The following is a 12,964-nucleotide window of genomic DNA, read 5'->3' as shown; positions in this document are numbered from 1 at the left end:
AAATGAGGAGATATGCAAGGCGGCGACATGGTCTTCTCTCTCCACTTTTTTTTTTTTTTTAAGCATTACAGGCTTGATATGGGAGAGTCCTCCCATCTCACATTTGGAAGAAGGGTGCTTCAGGATGAGGTCCCTCCCTAATTTCCTTACCTCTCTAATTCTTTCATGGTGCTGTTCGAATAAATGTTTAGTTACTTACCGCTAACAGTGTTTTTCGGCGCCCATGACAACACCCTCATATTCCCTCCCTTCACGTGTGGGCGAGCACTTCTCTTGCTTTACCATAATAATGTGTAGAAAGTTATTGTGTACTGAATAATGTGTATATATATTGTTACTAACCTGGGAGGTCCTCTCGTGCTCCGTAATCCAACTGATGCGGGAGAGAGATGCCGACCTTTTATGTCTGTAGGTTTCCAATCCCTGAAGGGTGGATCCCCTCTTGTGGTGTTGTCATGGGCTCCAAGAAACACTTTTACCGGTTAGTAACTAAGCATATTTAATTTACAGCTGGCCTAAGAGAATAGATAAACCTGATTGAAGAAAATCTCAGCAATTTCTAAGAATTTACATGAAACAACTTAACACTGACTTCTACACAGACCCAGATTCAAAGCTTCTATGCCAGAATGTAAAAAGGTTTTTAAGTTTTAAAACTTTGATGCAGCCAAGCATTATGCAAAAACTTTTAAAACTTTGGGATTTTTCACATCATTTTCACCCAGCTCCAACAAAGCAACCCTTGCTTATCAAATTCATGATGAGCGGCAGCGTTCCTTTTGCCACAAACCTTACTCCAGTCCCGGACAGGGGCAAGATTTCTGATATAAAGTGGTTTGGCATGCACACAGCAGTAGAAGTAATGGTCAAACTGGGTGATCCCCAAATATAATAGAAAGGAAAGCAACTGCCCTCACGAAATATGGAGTTTAAAAAATGAAATTTATTCATACAGTAGGCACAGAACACGTCATGAGACGCAAAAACAATTACAACACAGCATGGACGTGTCGACCCTTCCAGGTCTTTTTCATATAGTTGCTAGAAAGAACAGTGAAAACACAAAATTGCAGTACAATATCAGACTTAAGACTCATTACGGACTACTAGAAGAGACCTCCACTAATAGGACCCTTCCCTTGGCGGGTACATCTATTCCTGGACTGGCTATATCCCATTTGGGCTTAAGTAATCCCAACAAATTTAGCACTCCACATTCACATCATGCCAGAGAAGCATACATAGACCTTATTGATAGGAGTCTCTCTATATCCCTAGCAGAGTATCGTCTGGGTCATTTGCCAACACACCATAATCTCTCAGCTACCGAAAGACAGGCTACGGTACTTGTTCACATACAAACAATAACATGATCAAACCAGCTGATAAAGGCGTCACCATTGTAATTATAGATTGTTCCCAATATTGTAATGAGATTTCTAGACAACTAGGCTTGGACTGGCTCACAGGAAAATCCTCCGGTGGGCCCTTGTGCAAGGGTAGACCACCAATCTCTTATATGAGCAGTAGTGGGCACCGTATACTTGAATCACTATGTACAAAGGCAGCATCTTATTCATATAACTATCTACCCAGTTCATTGTTGCATCAATTGGTGATTGTGGATAATGTCACATTTGTATGAAGCTGAAAGATGGGAGCCCTGGAGTTGGTCACTGTGGGCCCTTGGCACCCCAGTCAGACACTGTACAACCATCAGATACTTCAACATAAGAAAAAAAATCCTATGAAGACTAAGAATAGCAGATTTATATAGACATCTAGAGCTGAGCACAATTGATCAGAAAACTTACTTTATTAATTAACCAACATCCAGTGATCCCACTTCTGTACATCTTAGACATCCACAGGTCATTAGAAAACCCTCCAAGATGCCCCATCGTTGCATCCACTGATTCTTGGGAAAAAAAAAAAAAATTCCAAAAGAATTCTCAAACCACTGGTCTGCAACACACTGTAATTCATTCTTTACACTGGACATTTTCTACACTTAAACTCTACACTCTCCACCTGAGAGATTGCTTCCTTATTGTAGGAATTAAATTTCACTTGATAGTTTAAACTCAAGTTTTAGTGAGTGCGGATGCTTTACCTTCTACTGGAGAAAGGCTTGTGGCAAGGTGCACACCACTTTTCAGACATTGAGTTCATTTAGAGCAAGGGTGGGCAATTAATTTTCCCAAAGGCCACATGAGAGACCGTGACTGTTGTGGAAGGCCAAACCAATAAGCTGAAATTAAATATGCTCAATAATAATGTATTATAATTTTTAAATTAGAATCATACAATGTTGGCATTGGAAGGGACCTCCTGGGTCATAGTGTCCAACCCTCTGCTCAATGTAGTTTTCACTAAGCCATCTCAGACTGAAGTCTGTCCAGTCTCTTGTTGAAGACTTCCATGGAAGGAGAACTCACCACCTCTCGTGGCAGCTTGTTCCGCTCATTGATCACCTTCACTGTCAAAAAGTTTTTCTAATATCTAATCTGTATCTTCGCCCTTTGAGTTTCATCCCATTGCTTCTCGTGTTTCCATGTGTAAATAAGAATGATGATCCCTCTACACTGACAGCCCTTGAGATATTTGTAGACAGCTATTAAGTCTCCTCTCAGTCTTCTTTCTTGCAAGCTAAACATTCTCAGATCCTTTAACCATTCCTCGTAGGACATACTCTGCAGTCTGCTCACCATCCTGGTAGCTCTTTTCACTCAGAATTGCTCCAGTTTTCTGATTTTTTAATTTTTTTTAAAATTTGTTGACCAGAACTGGACCTACAGTAGTATTCCAGATGAGGTCGGACCACGGTGGAGTAGACTGGAGCAATTACTTCACGTGATCTAGACTCTATGCTCCTCTTAATACATCCTAGAACTGTGTTTGCCTTTTTTGATGCAGCAACACACTGTTGACTCATGTGTAGTCTGATCTATTAGTATACCAAAGTCTTTTTCAAATGTGCTTTGCATAATTCTATTCCACCCATTCTGTAGATGTAATTTGTTTTTCTTGCCCAGATGTAGAATCTTGCATTTCTCCCTGTTAAATACTGTTCTATTAGTCGCTGCCCATTGTTCAAGCTTCTCTAGATTCTTCTGAATCCTCTATCTTCTCTAGTGTTAAGCCCCCGTTACACACTGCGATATCGCTAGCAATATCGCTGCATGTGATACTTACCTCCGACCGGCTCCCCCGCTGGTTATCGCTGATCACACGAGAAGCTCCTGGACCATTCCTCGTTGGTCGCTTCCTGTGGCGCCGATGAGCGACGCGTGGAGGCGGGCAGGAGGACGCAGGATCGCCGCGTCTGACAGGTAAGTAGCGATCCCCGTCCCCTGCGATGTCGCTGGTGAGATCTGCTTGTGTGGCAGCTCACTAGCGACCACCTAGCGATGCACCAGCGATCCTGACCGCGTCATATCGCTGGTCGGGATCGCTGGTGCATCGCTAGGTGTAACGGTACCCTTAGGGCCCCATTACACGCTTCAATGTCCCAGAGATCCCACCAATGATCCGACGTGGATGGGATCGCTGTGACATAGACTCACCAGCCATCAGGACCAGAGAGCAAGCTGGTATCCAGGGTAAACAGCGGGTAACTAAGAGCCGCGCGGATCTTAGATACCTGCTGTTTACCCTGGATACCAGAGTCGTTGATCTCTCGCTGTCACACACAGCGATGTGTGCTGCCCAGCGGGAGACCAACGATACAATTATGGCCCAGACCATTAGGCAACGATTAATGATCAGCCAACTGATCGTTGCTACATGTCACATGCAACGATGTTGTTTCCACATCGTTGCAACGTCAAACTGGTGACGTTGCAACTATATCGTTCACAATATCGTTGTAACGGGGCCTTTAGCTATCCCTCCTAGCTTTGCATCATCTGAAAATTTGATAAGGGAAATTAAGGTAAACTAACCTAGATCATCATGTTTTTGTTGTGTACTAGATAACGGGAAAAAAATTCCAAGTGTGGCGAAATTGCAAAAAAGTTCAATCCCACACATTTTTATTGTTTGGCTCTTTCATTAGGTTCACTAAATGCTAAAACTGACCTGACATTATGGTTCTCCAGATCATTAAGGCTATGTGCACACGTCCAGAATTCCCACGGATTTTATGCATTTTTGCCACGAAATCTTCTGATATGGCATGTTGCTTACCCCATATGCAGGGCATTGCAGTAGTTTAGGTACCCAGTGTTGCGACCACTAACAATTAACACTGAGTGGTCGTAACCACGGATAACTAAGAATGCAATGCCCCGCATATTTTAATAGCAGATATTTGATATTACTACACCTACCAGGGATGTGGAGTCGGAGTCGTGGAAATTGAGGAGTCGTAGTCGGAGGTTTGGCTTACTGACGTCACAGCCCTGACACCTACTACATAATGGGACAGAATCTGAGATGGGTATACCCCTTTAAGCATGCAGACATCCCCCTATATAACGTATAATCCCACACAGCCACCATATACAGCATGAGCCCCCACACAGCCTCCTATATACAGTATGAGCCCCACATAGCCTGCTATGTACATACAAACATCCCACACACGGGAAGAAAAAAAAAAAAAAAAAAAAAGGACACACAAGCTCCACCTGCAGCTCTGCTCCTGTCTCCAATGCATTGACTCGCCGCAGTGCACAGCTGACGAGCATAAATTATACAATTATGTCAGTTCACACACTTGTTGGTGGAAGAGGAGGATGGCTGCCCCATCCTCCACCAATGTACACACCACTGTCTGCACCACAGGGGGTGGATAGCAGTGACAGCGTGTGGCAGATGGATGCTGGGCAGGGGAGGGTACATTGCGGCCAATGGGCTGCTTTTTCAGCCCTTCAGCTTTCTCGGTCCGTGAACCGGACTAGAACAGCCAGAGGGATAAATGTGGCCGGCGAGCCATACTTTGCACAGGTCTGATTTAGAGGCATGTGAAAGTGAAAAAAGCCAGTCTTGAATCAGGGCCATAAGGTCCAGAACCTAATCTATAAGCTATATACAATCCCAGAGAAGTAACTAGAAAACTACGTTTACAGATTACATATCTCTTTGCCGAATGTTAGGCTTTCTATGTGCATACACTGCGGATTCTGCTGCGGATCCGGCCTCTGCAGATGCACAGCAGACAGTGTATAGTACCATGTAAGTCTATGGGATTTACAATCCACAGTGCACACGCTGCGGTTTTTCAACTGCGGAAAAGCAGCGGTTTTGAATCCGCAGAGAGAATTGACATGTCAATTCTCTCTGCGGATTCCGCTGCGGTTTGCCACCTATTCCATTGTCCAGGTGTCAAACCGCAGGCGAGTCTGCAGCGTGTGCACATAGCCTAAGGGTAAGTGCACACAACAGCATACACAGAGTATTTCCAAGCAGAAGACACTTAAGGAAGAGCTGGTTTTTTTCCTTTGAAGAGACTGGTGTCGTTTTAATATAGTTTTGGCCAGCATCTTTTTTTAAGGTTATTGTGGGTTGTTTTTTTTTTTTTTTAAAGCAAAAAACAGTGGCAAAACCCGCCAAAAAGGCATTCAGGCATCTTGAGCTTTTCTACTGACTTGTATTGGAAATTATAAAGTGTTTTCTGAGATGAAAATGTCTGAAGAATGGTCTGCTTACTTCTTTTAAAGGGAACCTGTCAGCAGGATTGTGCACAGTAACCTACAGCCAGTGACAGGTTGGCGCCGTTATACTGATTACAATTATACCTTAAAGGGCCTGTCACACTAAGCGATATCGCTAGCAATATCGCTATAACTAGTGACGTTATAGCGATATTGCTAGCGACATCGCTGTGTCTGATACTTACCTCCGACCGGCTCCCCCGCTGGTTATCGCTGATCGCACGAGAACGTCCTGGACTGTTTCTCGTCGTCAGCTTCCTGCGGCGCTTCCTGCTGTGAAGACGAGCGACGCGTGGAGCCGGGCGGGAGGACGCAGGATCGCCTGGTGTGACAGGTAAGTAGCGATCCCCGTCCCCAGCGATGTCGCTGTGAGATCTGCCTGTGTGGCAGCTCACTAGCGACCACTTAGCGATGTACCAGCGATCCTGACCGCGTCATATCGCTGGTTGGGATCGCTGGTACATCGCTAAGTGTGACAGTACCTTAAGAAATCAGTCATGTGATTGTTTTTTTAATCTTTAATTTCAGTTATGAGTAAAATATATGCTCGTGGGCAGCCTTCATGTGGTGATCTGATTAAGTATTCACCAGTGTGGCTTCTGACAGGTCACCGATTCCTCATTGACCTGCCCTGTATTTTAAATACTGTGATTGCTCAGTTCATATTATGGTCTTTGGGAAGAAAAAAAAAAAAAAAAAAAGAGCCAATATACAGTTGTGGCCAAAAGTATTGACACCCCTGCAATTCTGTCAGATAATACTCCGTTTCTTCCTGAAAATGATTGCAAGCACAAATTCTTTGGTATTATTATCTTCATTTAATTTGTCTTAAAGGAAAAAAAAAAAAACACAAAAAGAATTGTCCTAAAGCCAAATTGGATATAATTCCACACCAAACATAAAAAAGAGGGTGGACAAAAGTATTGGCACTGTTTGAAAAATCATGTGATGATTCTCTAATTTGTGTAATTAACAGCACCTGTAACTTACCTGTGGCACCTTAGGGTACCGTTACACCTAGCGACTCACCAGCGATCCCGACCAGCGATATGACGCGGTCAGGATCGCTGGGTGGTCGCTAGTGAGCTGCCACTCAGACAGATCTCAGCAGCGACATCGCTGGGGACGGGGATCGCTACTTACCTGTCAGACGCGGCGATCCTGCGTCCTCCCGCCCGGCTCCACGCGTCGCTCGTCGTCACAGCAGGAAGCGCCGCAGGAAGTCACCGACGAGAAATGGTCCAGCAGCTTCTCGCGCGATCAGCAGCGGGGGAGCCGGTCGGAGGTAAGTATCACATGCAGCGATATCGCTAGCAATATCGCTATAACGTCACAAAATCGGTGACTTTACAGCAATATTGCTAGCGATATCGCAGTGTGTAAAGGGGGCTTTACAGGTGTTGGCAATAACTAAATCACACTTGCAGCCAGTTGACATGGATTAAAGTTGTCTCAACCTCTGTCCTGTGTCCTTGTGTGTACCACATTGAGCATGGAGAAAAGAAAGAAGACCAAAGAACTGTCTGATGACTTGAGAAATCAAATTGTGAGGAAGCGTGAGCAATCTCAAGGCTACAAGTCCATCTCCAAAGACCTGAATGTTCCTGTGTCTACCGTGCGCAGTGTCATCAAGAAGTTTAAAGCCCATGGCACTGTGGCTAACCTCCCTAGATGTGGACGGAAAAGAAAAATTGACAAGAGATTTCAACGCAAGATTGTGCGGATGTTGGATAAAGAACCTCGACTAACATCCATACAATTTCAAGCTGCCCTGCAGTCCGAGGGTACAAGTGTCAACCCGTACTATCCGTCGGCGTCTGAATGAAAAGGGACTGTACGGTAGGAGACCCAGGAAGACCCCACTTCTTACCCCGAGACATAAAGCCAGGCTGGAGTTTGCCAAAACTTACCTGAAAAAGCCTAAAACGTTTTGGAAGAATGTTCTCTGGTCAGATGAGACAAAAGTAGAGCTTTTTGGGCAAAGGCATCAACAGAGTTTCCAGAGGGAAAAAAAAAAAAAAAAAAAAAGGAGGCATTCAAAGAAGAGAACACGGTCCCTACAGTCAAACATGGCGGAGGTTCCCTGATGTTTTGGGGTTGCTTTGCTGCCTCTGGCACTGGACTGCCGTGTACATGGCATTATGAAGTCTGAAGACTACCAACAAATTTTGCAGCATAATGTAGGGCCCAGTGTGAGAAAGCTGGGTCTCCCTCAGAGGTCATGGGTCTTCCAGCAGGACAATGACCCAAAACACACTTCAAAAAGCACTAGAAAATGGTTTGAGAGAAAGCACTGGAGACTTCTAAGGTGGCCAGCAATGAGTCCAGACCTGAATCCCATAGAACACCTGTGGAGAGATCTAAAAATGGCAGTTTGGAGAAGGCACCCTTCAAATATCAGGGACCTGGAGCAGTTTGCCAAAGAAGAATGGTCTAAAATTCCAGCAGAGCATTGTAAGAAACTCATTGATGGTTACCGGAAGTGGTTGGTCGCCGTTATTTTGGCTAAAGGTTGTGCAACCAAGTATTAGGCTGAGGGTGCCAATACTTTTGTCTGGCCCATTTTTGGAGTTGTGTGTGAAATGATCAATGTTTGCTTTTCGCTTCATTCTCTTTTGTGTTTTTTCATTTAAGACAAATTAAATGAAGATAATAATACCAAAGAATTTGTTTGCAATCATTTTCAGGAAGAAACTGAGTATTATCTGACAGAATTGCAGGGGTGTCAATACTTTTGGCCACAACTTTAGATGCAACTGCACATTCAGAGCAGTTTTTTGTTTGGGGGGGGGGGGGGAATTTAATTACAACTAAATGGCGGCGGCACAGATGCTACTGTATGTGCACAGTTGCCATTCTGTTGTAGGAAAAAAATTGCAGCAAAGTGGCGCCAGTGCAGTGGCACGAGCACCGCCATTTAACTGTAATTACATTCTCTCCCCTCTCTCCAAAGACCACAACATGAACTGTGCAAGCGCATTATGTAAGCCAAGGGGGGCAGGTCAGTGAGGGATCAGTGACCTGTCAGCATTATGAATATCTAATCAGAGCACCGCATGAAGACCCCCCCCCCCCCCCCCCCCACAGGCCTCTCCGTAACACGAGCTGATCACTAACTGAAACTAACGATTAAACAACAACTACCAGACAGATTTCATCATCCAAGGTTTCATTGCAATCAGTATAATGGTGCCGACCTGACACTGTCTGTAGGTTACTGGGCACAATCCTGCTCACAGGTTACCTCTAACTGCTTGGCATTTTTAAAAGCTTGTTGCCTATAAGAGATGTTCAAAAGCCTGAACATAAACAGCCAGTAATTTTCACATAGAAGTGTTGATGATTATTCTTTTGAGACGTTTCTGCAAGGTTTTGCAGGCAGTTTCCAAGGCAGAATCCGCCTGAAAAAGACACTGTGTGCAGATACTCTTATGGTCAGTTGTAAATTGTGTGCATGAAGTCATAAGAGGTCCCAGAGTATTCAATAGTAATCAAAATAAACTGCAGGCTTATTATAGCTACAGTTCATAGCACTCAGAAGGAAGACGCCTCCCCGCTGTGGTAACTAGAAGAGGATCTGTCTGTACTCAGGAAGGGTGGTTTCAGAAAAGCACGTTAACAATACCATTTCCAGCAAAAAGAGCAGCCTACAGCCAGTCTATCTGCATGAAGAATACGGCCATGTCAGTGCATGTAATGATGGACCGAAGGTCACGCTCAGGGAGTGGAGACCTATACAGCTGTATGTAGAGTTCATCAATTGAAGAATGATCACCGACACTGATAAACAAGGTTTCCACCACTTTGAGGGCCATAAATATCAGATTGGTGCCTCCGCAACAAATGTTTGGAGCACTGGATGCAAACAGGGTATAAAGCAGGACAGCACTGCATGGACATACAGTTTAGTGGTCTGTGCTGAGTATTGCATGTCAGCTCCCATTCAAATAATGGCTGCCTATTACTGGGGGCAGGGCCGGGACAAGGTATTTTTGTGCCCTAGGCCAGGGGCAGGCAATTAATTTCCAAGAGGGGCCACAAGAGAGACTGGGACTGTTGTGGATGGCCAAACCAATAGGCTGAAATTAATTCTGCTCAAATATAAATATATCATAGTTGTATCACTTACTACTGAGCAGAATTAAGTATGCCAACAGTCCTCTATATACCACAAGAGCCCCCTCACTGCCTCACCATCTCCAGTGTGAGAGCCTCCCCTTCCACGTACGACCGGCATAAGCCCCCCCCGTCTCCACGCGCGTCCAGCGTGAGAGGGCCCCAACCTCCATGCAGCTCCTGTGTATAATGTCACTGGTGATCACTGTATTACCTGTACACTGACACTATATATACAGATCAATCCTGTGTATAATGGCACTTATGGTAGTACTAGTATTTGTTATTTTTTTTTTTTATTAATGATAAATACTGGAGTATTCGGTCACTATGTGGTGGTAATGTGGTCTGGTCACGGTGTGGCGGCATTTGTCCCTTGTATATGGTACTTTTCGGTTGATATGTTGTGGTAATATGTGGTCTGGCCATGGTGTGACTATTTGTCCCTTTTATGTGGCATTATTAGTCATTAGAAAATTATGTATGTTACACATCCCATAAAGAAAAATACATATTAAAAAAAAAAAAAAAGTATTGGGTATTTTAAGAAATGTTTAATAGGTTAGAGTAGAGTAGGGCTCTAACAAAAGTCTACCTCGTCATGGTGGCAGGCTGAAAAAAAAATATTTTTGCCAGAACAAAAGCTGATGTCTATGTATGTGATTTGGTGTTTGATAGGAACTCTTAATGTGTGACTGGTGAGTTTTTTCCAAGAGTGGGCAGTGGGACTGTGTAAGGTTTGAGAGATTGAGGCGAAGCCTGGGCAGAGTCTCAAGGGGGCCCGAAAATGTTGCCACTATGGTACGGTGAAATTCCAGGTGGCAGCCCTGATTATAACAACTGGGCATATGGTACAAAGCATTTAATCAAGAGTCAGGGATCCTGCTTGGTCCTGTCCAATATGCACTTTTACAGACATTACCACTGTAAACATTAGTCATGTGTGTTGCTCACAAGGGACTCATTACTAATTACCAAGATGAATTGTGAGTCCTGACAGATCATTAAGAGTCATGCTAAAAAAAAAAAAAAAAAAAAAAAGGAACTTGTCAGACTGTCAGCCTGGGCTATCAAGTGCCCACCGGTGACATTCTGGCAGCCCACTCTTCAGTTACATGCTATATTACCTGACCCTTGTTCACAAGTGTACCTATGCCTCTATACAATAATAAGCTGGCTTGATTGTTAAATGAATGATGAGATGCTGCACTGAGCCAAACACTGCTCATGTAGAGGCGGCAAGATTCCCTTTGGGTCAGTCCAAGCCTGGACATACTTGTACCAGGAGGACCACTCACTGGACCAAAAGGAAGTAGTTTTTGCTTTTAACATAATCCCATGCATTTTCCATAAAGGAATAAATATCTGCCATACAGTCAGAGATGAACCTTTTTATTTATGGTTTATCTTTATGGTCTTTACCAAGGGGGATTTTCTTAAGGCTGATTTGCATTATTACCATGTGAGCCACACCCCCTTGTAAAGGCCATAAAAATACTAAGTAAAAAGACAAGTCACTGAAACTGTATGGCAGATTTACAGATGACTCAAACTCAGGAGGCAGCGGGAATAAAATAAAGCAGAAAGAAATGGTCGCTATTGACCAGTAACTAAGTCGTTGTTATTCCTGTTGATCTGATCCCTGTAGATATAATCTAAAGCCTGATCTTAGGGGGCTGCACAGACTATGTGGATATGTCTTCTGTAAGGGAACAGCTATATTCTTCTTGTAGATTCCGCTTATCACACAACCCAAACATTGAGGTTCCGCTTGCCAACATCTGTGATCACAATACACTACAGAGATATAGAAAAGGCCAAAGGCTGCAGGGACTGTGGCCATTCACCCTGGATGACCAGGGATAGGAGAGCGAGAGCGACTGGCCGGCAGGAGTCCTACACTACAAAGAGGAGAGAGATGGGGGGGGCAGCTGGCCGGCAGGAAGGGACATGGGGGGGGGCAGCTGGCCGGCAGGAAGGGACATGGGGGGGGGGGCAGCTGGCCGGCAGGAAGGGACATGGGGGGGGGGCAGCTGGCCGGCAGGAAGGGACATGGGGGGGGGGGGCAGCTGGCCGGCAGGAAGGGACATGGGGGGGGGCAGCTGGCCGGCAGGAAGGGACATGGGGGGGGGGCAGCTGGCCGGCAGGAAGGGACATGGGGGGGGGGCAGCTGGCCGGCAGGAAGGGACATGGGGGGGGGGGCAGCTGGCCGGCAGGAAGGGACATGGGGGGGGGGCAGCTGGCCGGCAGGAAGGGACATGGGGGGGGGCAGCTGGCCGGCAGGAAGGGACATGGGGGGGGGGGCAGCTGGCCGGCAGGAAGGGACTGGGGGGGGGGGGCACCTGGCCGGCAGGAAGGGAGATGGGGGGGGGGGGGGGCACCTGGCCGGCAGGAAGGGAGATGGGGGGCACCTGGCCGGCAGGAGTCCTGCTCACCACTACAGACAGGAGCAGTAATGCAGTGTGGAAGGAGTTGTGCTGGGACTTGTGGTCCTACAGCCAATGATGGCACATGGCCAGTACCCACCTGTCACTCTCAGCAGTCCCGAGGTCACCGAGCACTGGCTGCTAGTAGTCCTCGCTGTATCCTAAGTACTGCCAGTTGCTGACTGTCATGGTGCAGCCTCCAGGACACCTTGGCTTGCTGCCGTCTGATGTTTTTGTTCTGCTCCAGCTCACAGCTGATTGTTGGGGGAGCGGGTGGAACGTACCAAACAAAGCACATGGGCCACTGCGAATATGGACCGGTTTCATGTTTGCTCTCAGTGACGAATGGCTTACGGGAAGGTGTCCGTTTCTATTACCGACGGACTTTGGGGCAATCGCTAATGTTTCTACACTGTAACTAGATGAAAATGAATATAAACTAGAAGTAGCCAGAATGGTACGACCCTGTTCGTGACGTCACGTGTTTACGGAAGTAATCTGCCACTGACCTTACGCCCCGCCCCCTGAGTTTGGTTGCTAGGGCAATGTTTTGCTGATCTTCAAACGTAGACACGCCCCTTTGAGAGGTAACACTATCCGCGCTTGCGCAGTTCGTCTTTCTGTGGGACAGTTGGGTTAGCGCTGGAGTGGGCGGGGAGTTACTGCGCTGCCGTTGTAGAGACGCTAACAGACCGTGACCTCAGGCTGAGGTACGAGGAATGCGCGCCAGAAATGGCGCCAGTGCCGCCTGCAGTGTTGGTGGAG

At 45.9% G+C, this 12,964-nt stretch overlaps 1 protein-coding gene across 4 annotated transcripts in view; it reads right to left on the bottom strand.

Annotated features, from left to right (window-relative positions):
* Positions 1 to 12,615, bottom strand: part of TCP11L2 (t-complex 11 like 2) — a 70,178-nt gene extending 57,563 nt beyond the window's left edge. Inside the window, exons 1-3 of one of the 4 annotated variants that reach the window (XM_073556881.1) lie at positions 12,300 to 12,615; positions 1,815 to 1,918; positions 343 to 515 (exon numbers count right to left, since the gene is read on the bottom strand). The gene's annotated coding sequence lies outside the window, so the exon portion shown is untranslated. The remainder of the gene's footprint in view (positions 1 to 342; positions 516 to 1,814; positions 1,919 to 12,299) is intronic. The other 3 variants (XM_073556882.1, XM_073556880.1, XM_073556879.1) reach the window with 3 other exon arrangements.
* Between the last annotated feature and the right edge of the window lie 349 nt (positions 12,616 to 12,964).

Source organism: Dendrobates tinctorius, unplaced genomic scaffold (assembly GCF_039654945.1).
Source record: "Dendrobates tinctorius isolate UK_male_01 unplaced genomic scaffold, ASM3965494v1 ptg000241l, whole genome shotgun sequence".
In the NCBI taxonomy this organism is placed as follows: domain Eukaryota; kingdom Metazoa; phylum Chordata; class Amphibia; order Anura; family Dendrobatidae; genus Dendrobates; species Dendrobates tinctorius.
Note: the sequence above shows the minus strand (reverse complement) of the source record. Positions and strands in the feature narration are given on the sequence as shown.